Source organism: Trichosurus vulpecula, chromosome 8 (genome assembly GCF_011100635.1).
Source record: "Trichosurus vulpecula isolate mTriVul1 chromosome 8, mTriVul1.pri, whole genome shotgun sequence".
Lineage (NCBI taxonomy): Eukaryota > Metazoa > Chordata > Mammalia > Diprotodontia > Phalangeridae > Trichosurus > Trichosurus vulpecula.
The window spans coordinates 226,027,909-226,035,775 of NC_050580.1; positions in this window are offsets into that span (position 1 = coordinate 226,027,909).

Below are 7,867 nucleotides of genomic sequence, written 5' to 3' on the forward strand. Positions count from 1 at the left end.
TTTTCACTTAACTAAATGTTTGTTCAAATTTTTCTATCCTCATTTTTTCACTTCTATAACAATTCTATCTCCTTGATAGGTGGGGTATATAGTTGCCTTAAAATTATATTTTACTCTTTGCAAAATGAGTATCTTCTATTTTCTTGGTTTCTTCTAGGCTTTGATGTTCCTTTTTGCTGTCTGGTTGCTGTTATTCTGCTTTGAACTTCTGGTGGATGGTTTGGTCTCTTTTAGGGTGTATCTTCTTCTAGAGCCAAGAGTTCGTCTTTCCTGTGAGTCAGGTTCCTCCTGGCTATTACTTAATCTCTTGGACCAAATTTCATTGCCTGATAAAGCATCATTTTCTCCAGTCTGGTTTGTATTATTTAACAGAGTGCTTCCTTCTCTAAGCAAAGGCTCTGACTGGGTTTCTTTTGCTGATAAAATACTAGCTTTGAAGTTGTCATGTTGCTCTTGAGCAGATTTTAGAAGATGATTCTCTGGGATGCTATAGTTTTCAACATCAGCTCTGAGGGTTTGATGCTAGCAGTCCTCAGTTTTCCCCTTTTCTTTGCTAAAAGAGTAGTATTAACTTGCTTCCAGTGTTTGGATTTTTTTGCTGTTACAACAGTAGTCCTGGAGGCAGCAGTGGATGGGTCATCTTTGCTAAGATTAGCAGATCTTTGCAGATTTGTATTACTTCTATTTCTAAGCCTGGTTCCCATTAAGGATGCTTGACTTATTACACCTCCTGGAAAAATCTGGACAATATTTTCTTTTTCATCCTTCCCCAAGGGTGAGATGTCCATGGTTTCTAGCAAAAGATTAGATCTTATCATTTCTGTACCATTTTTGTTTCTAAAGGACCTTATTAAAGATACCAGGTCATCAGTCACAACTCCATCTTTTAGCTTATTCTCTGTTTCTTCCTGATTTTTCTCAGTGTAAGCTATCTCGGTTACATTAAGCAAAGGAAAACTATAAAGTTCCCCATCAGCTTCATTTCTGCTTTCAGTTCTAAAGGGTGCATACACGCACCAGACTTGCCCAAAAGATGCCTGAAAGCTATGAGCGGATGAATAAAACTTGAGTTCAATAACTTTATGCAATACATTTTTTTTTCAAATTTCAGGCCCCAAAATTAAGGTGGGTCTTATGCATGGGAGACTCTTATACATGGGGAAATACGATACTCCAGGAGGCAGAGTCAATAACTCCACATAGCAACCAAGGTGGTTTTCCTAATCCTAGAAAGTCTTTCTTTTTTATCGATGTTTTGTTTTTACCTTGAAATTAGAGGTTACTCCTGGCTCGTTAGAGGTCTCTTAACAAAGTAGAACAGGTAAAACTCATAATACAGGGACCTCGTCTGAAAGTGCATGCAACATACATTTTCACTGTTATTCTTGGGGTTTCTTGGTCTGCAATTTTCCTTTGCAATATGTCTAATGTGCAAATATTTTGAGTGACTGCACACGTATAATCTATATCAAATTGCTTGCCTTCTGACAAGGGGAGGGGAGGAAAAGAAGATGGAACTCAAAACATTTTTTTAAAACAATGTTAGTGTGATACCTGAGCAGCCAGCTATTGCTAAAAAAAAAAAAAACCCTGCCCCCAGCCCCTAACTAAAAAAACCCGAGTTTGCATAAGAAAAACAGACTTAGTTCCTGCCATTTGGCGTTCAGCGGTGTCCTTGGCACACCCCCCGCCCCCCCCCCCCAGACTATTCTGGGAAGTATGGACTGCTTGGCCATGGAGGGGCCTGATGCTAACAATCTCTGTTTGTTTCCTGAGCGGGCTGAGAGATGTCTCTATCTTGTGTCAACAAACCCAACTGGAGCTTCCCTTGGTCTGCCTGTGGCCTTGAAGGATGAAGGCCTCAGCCCCAGACATTCTCTTGAATTATGTGACTGTTCCTCATTCTTATCTCATGAGTCATGTTGCAGGATGTATGGCAAATTGGACACAGATCCTGGGTTGTAATTCAGTTGACACTTTGTCAGCTATCTGACATGCTGTATTTACAATCTCTTCAGGAGGTTCCTCTTCATGTATCATGGTCATAAGAGTGAAGTAACAAAGGCTTGCCGAGCCTGCTAAAAATAACATATGTAAGTTTCAAGAGATAATTAACCACTGTACCTAGATTTTTTTGTATAAATACTACTTCTTCACCCCAACCCGGAGCCGTTTTGATTTGGGCTGTTAATTGCCCCTGAATGGACGCCGGCTAATAAATTCTCCATTTAAAACTTATACTCTGTGATGTGTCTCACTTGCTCTTGGTATAACATTAGAATTTTTTGTTTTACATGTAATTGAGGAAAAAAAGATAAAAAATAAATGTAAGAATGTAATTGGGAAATAGTTAATAAAATAAGTTAAAAATCTGTAAAAAAAGAAAATGCATGTAACACACCAAAAAAAATCAAAAGTAAATTAATGAAATTAGGCAGATCAGGTATACTGGAATGAAGAAACATGAGAAGACACTCCCATGGGACGTCCAAAGGTGTTATACATTGCACATGTTTTCTGATTTTTTTCAGTGTTATCAATCAGTGGTACTGATTTTTCTTCCTTAAAAAACTATTTCTTACATAGAGGATGGCTCCCTGGGAAGGGGAGGGGAAAGGATATGAAGGATAGATATGATGACTTAAGGAAAAGAAACCATCAATAAAAATTTATTTTAACAGTAACCCATTGTCTCTTCTACTCTGTACCCTATTATAAAAAAGTAAAAAAAGTTTTTGTAACAATTATGTATTATCAATTAAACAATTGTAAATTTCTCTACTCTCTATATCAAATTGTCTCCTCCATCACCTCTCTCTAATAGTATATTTCATCATCCCTCTTCTGCAATCATGAAGGGTCATTGTATTAATCATAATTCTTATGGCTTTCAAAGTTGTTTTTACAGTATTTTTGTCTAAAATTATTGTGGTTCTGCTCATTTAATTTTTCAGTAGTTTATAAGAGCCTTCAGAATTGTTCACTTTTGGGGCAGCTAGGTGGCGCAGTGAGTAGAACACCGGCCCTGGAGTCAGAAGGACCTGAGTTCAAAATCCGGCCTCAGACACTTGACACATGTACTAACTGTGTGACCTTGGGTAAGTCACTTAACCCCAATTGCCCTGCCAAAAAGCAAAAAAAAAAAAAAAAAAAAAAAAGAAAATTGTTCATTTTGACCATATTGATATCATATTATAAACTGTTCTATGTCTTAAATGAGATAATGTTGTTTTGTTGTTAAGTCATTTTTTTCAATCATATCTGAGTCTGGGGTCTTCTTAGTAAAGATGGTTTGCCATTTCCTTCTCCAGCTGATTTTACCGATGAGGAAACTGAGGCAAGCTGGGTGAATTTACTTGCCCAGGGTCACACAGCTAGTAAGCATCTGAGGCCAGATTTGAATTCAGGTCTTCCTGACTCTAGGGCCTATGTTTTATCCACTGTACCACCTAGCTCAATATTCTCTAAACTACAGTGGCTCCCTGTTACCTTCAAAATCAAATATATGTCCTTATTGTCATTTAAAGCCTTTCACAGCCTGGCCCTTTCCTGACTTTCTAGCCTTTTTACACAATTACTCCTCACCACGCACTGGCCTACTTGCTGTTTGTTCCTTGAACATGACATTCCATTTCCCTAAAATGCCATTCCATATCCCAACCCTGTTCCTTTACATGAATGTTCCCTCCTCACTCTGCCTCCTGACTTCCTTCAAGTCTTGGCTAAAATCCCACCATCTGCAAGAAACCTACTCGCAATTTGGTATTTGGCTCGTGAATTAGTCTTTTGCACCAAGGGAGATCCTATAAACACAAAACAATACGCATTCCCTTTGAGGGTACACAAGAGAAAACCCACAGATACTTTGGCTATGAGAGATTTGGGAGCCAATAGTTTAGCCATTCCCTTGACTTTTCCCCCCACTTTGCTTACAAAATAGTGGCCTGACAACACCAAGCAAGCTCAAGAAGGGGCTTTGAGGAGATGTAATAGTAAAGCAATGATAACAACGTAGATGATAACTGTCAAAATGCCTTTATAGTTCTGTATAGCAAAGTATAGACTCTCCACATAGAAGGTAGAAGAAGTAAACCATTTATTCAAATACCAGTGAACCATATCCAGCAAGCCATTTATCCAATCTAGCAGAGCAGTAAAACATTCCACACACCATAACACCCCATGGAGCCTCGCCATCCCAAAACCTCTCCGAACGTCTGCTGGGGTCTTCCCCAAAACCAACTCACAATACAACTAAGTCAGCCTGTTCAGTTCTAACCATCACGAAGGCAGCCATTAGCAGCCATAACATCTCTCTGTCTCTCTCTGTCTCTCATACACACACACACACGCGCGCACACACACACACACATGATTTTCCTGTCAGGAAGCTCCTCCCACCACATATATCTTGAGCTTCCTGTGACACATGGCAGGTCACATGGCCTATTAATGGGTGGGAAAGATATTCAAGTCTAAATTGCTACTATAGGAGGGTCAAAAATTTTAAGGGTTAGTGATAGTTTCCCAGTTAAAAGCGACTGATCAGGAGTCATTTTCCAATCTATAGCAATACAATTTGGTATTTTGTTTAAGTTTGCCTTTTTGATTGCAAACAGAAGGACACAAGTCCTGGATGTCTGACCCCTCGCCCACCAGGGACATCCCTTTCCCCAAGACCAAAGGGACATGTGCACATATTCAGCAGTTGGTTCAGTTAAAGACCTAGCTGGCATGTTGGGTCAGACATACATAAGTGTTATGCTCTCTATTCTCTCAACCTCAAGGGTGTAAAGCTAGTGATAAAATGAAAACAGCAAATATATAATTGTTGGTCCTTCGTTCTTGAGGACCAATGACATCAGGAAGGTGATGTCATGATTTGCAAGTAAATTGGAATTAAGTGAGGGGAGGCTGTGCAAAGTCACCAGCTTTACCTTTTACTCCAGAGCCATCTGGGTCCAGTGGCAAGATATAGATCTGCACAACTGGAGATGGCCCAGGATGCAATAGGAGACCTTGGCCTTTTTAAGCTAAAGTCTTTCTCGGGTCTCAGTTTGTCAGAGGTAATAATACCCATTCAGTGCTTAAGACTAGGTGTTACTGTTGTTTGTCCTTTATCCTCAAAGAGGACCAATGATAACATCAGGAAGGTGATGTCATGACTTGCAAGTGAATTGGATTTAAGTGATAGGGTTAAACAAATAAGTGCCCCCAAAACCAAACATTGGTGTTGGGGTCCTTTTCAAGCTTAACTGGGTATGTGAAGCCAGTCAAGGATTGCTTCATTTGCTACAACGATGTCAGTCATGGCAAGCTTCACAAGGGAGTGATATATCCAGGTCTTCCATTTGGTTACCATGGTGGCAGAATAACTGGTCAACAGGATCTGATAAAATCCCTACTGAATGACTCAGTTGCTCTCTATGCCAAAACACACCTGTAGCCCATAGACTTTGACAGTTCAGTCTGCAGGTGTTCAACTGGTACAGCCTGCCCACTTCCCCACTTTTGTCACAATTTTCTTCTTTGAGGAGTTAAGCTGCTGACAAGAAAGGTAGCTGGAGACCATGAGATGGGTCTCGGCATAAACACATGTAGCAACAATTTGGCTGCCAGCACAGGATCTTTTGATACTGAAGAAAATAACACCTTAAAAATTGGACTAACTCAAATGGCAAAAGAGCTCCAAAAAGTCAATGAGGAGAAGAATGCCTTGAAAGGCAGAATTAGCCAAATGGAAAAGGAGGTCCAAAAGACCACTGAAGAAAATACTACCCTAAAAATTAGATTGGAGCAAGTGGAAGCTAGTAACTTTATGAGAAATCAAGATATCATAAAACAGAACCAAAGGAATGAAAAAATGGAAGACAATGTGAAATATCTCATTGGAAAAACCACTGACCTGGAAAATAGATCCAGGAGAGATAATTTAAAAATTATTGGACTACCTGAAAGCCATGTTCAAAAAAAGAGCCTAGATATCATCTTTCAAGAAATTATCAGAGAGAACTGCCCTGATATTCTAGAACCAGAGGGTAAAATAGAAATTGAAAGAATCCACCCATTGCCTCCTGAAAAAGATCCCAAAAAGAAAACTCCTAGGAATATTGTTGCCAAATTCCAGAGCTCCCAGATCAAGGAGAAAATACTGCAAGCAGCCAGAAAGAAAAAATTTGAGTATTGTGGAAACACAATCAGGATAACACAAGATCTAGCAGCTTCTACATTAAGCGATCAAAGGGCTTGGAATATGATATTCCGGAGGTCAATGGAGCTAGGATTAAAACCAAGAATCACCTACCCAGCAAAACTGAATATAATGCTCTAAGGCAAAAATATGGATTTTTGACAAAATAGAGGACTTTCAAGCTTTCTCAGTGAAAAGATCAGAACTTGAATAGAAAATTTGACTTTCAAACACAAGAATCAAGAGAAGCATGAAAAGGTAAACAAGAAAGAGAAATCATAAGGGACTTACTAAAGTGGAACTGTTTTGTTTACATTCCTACATGGAAAGATGATGTGTGTAACTCATGAGACCTCAATATTAGGGTAGTTGAAGGGAATATACATATATATATATATATATATATATAGAGAGAGAGAGAGAGAGAGAGAGAGAGACAGAGAGACAGAGACAGAGAGACAGAGGGCACAGAGTGAGTTGAATATGAAGGGATGATATCTAAAAAAATCAAATTAAGGGATGAGAGAGAAATATATTGAGAGAGGGAGAAAGGGAGATAGAATGGGATAAATTATCTCACATAAAAGTGGCAAGAAAAAGCAGTTCTGTTGGAAGGGAAAAAGGAGCAGGGGAGGGGGAATGAGTGAATCTTGCTCTCATCCAATTTGACTTGAGGAGGGAATGCCATATACACAATCAGTTGGGTATCTTACCCCACATGAAAGTAGGAGGAAGGGGATAAAAAAGGGGGACAATAGAAGGGAGGACAGATAGGGGGAAGATGCAATCAAAAGCAAATACTTTTGAAAAAGGACAGGGTCAAGAGAGAAAGCTGAATAAAGGGGCACAGGATAGGAGGGAGGAAAATATAGTTAGTCTTTCACAACATGACAATTTATGGGAGTGTTTTGCATAATGATACATGTGTGGCCTGTGTTGAATTGCTTGCCTTCTTAGGGAGAGTGGGTGGGGAGGGAGGAGGGGAAAGAATTTGGAACTCAAAGTTTTAAAAGCAGATGCTCAAAAAAAAAAAAGGTTGTTTTTGCATGCAACAGGGAAATGCTCTTTTTGTGGTAGCTAAGAATTGGAAATCAAAGGGATGCTCATCAATTGGGGAATGGCTGAACAAGCTGTGGTATATGAAGGTAATGGAATACTATTGTGCTATAAGAAATGGGGATGGTACGGACCTGGAAAAACCTACACGACATAATGCTGAGTGAGCAGAGCTGAGCCAGGAGAACATTATACACAACCACAGATATATGGATTCTGTGAGGACCAACCCTGACAGACTTTGCTCGTCTCAGCAACACAAGGTACAAAGACAACTCCAAAGGACTCACGATGGAGAATGCTATCTACATCCAGAGAAAGAACTATGAGGTATGAATGCAGATTGAGGCATACTTCATGCTCACCTTTTTCTCACCCTTTTTTTTCTCTTTTGTTTTTGTTTTTGGGTTGTGTTTTTTTTTTGGTTCTGTTTCTTCTTTCTCATGATTTATTCCATTGGTCATAATTCTTCTCCACAACTTGACTAGTGTGTAAATTAATTCAATGTGAAGTTATACGTGGAAGTTATATGGGATTCCATGCTGTCTTGGGGAGGGAGAGGGGGAGGGAGGGAAGAAAATCTGGAACTCAAAATTATGTAGAACAGTGTGTTGTAAACTA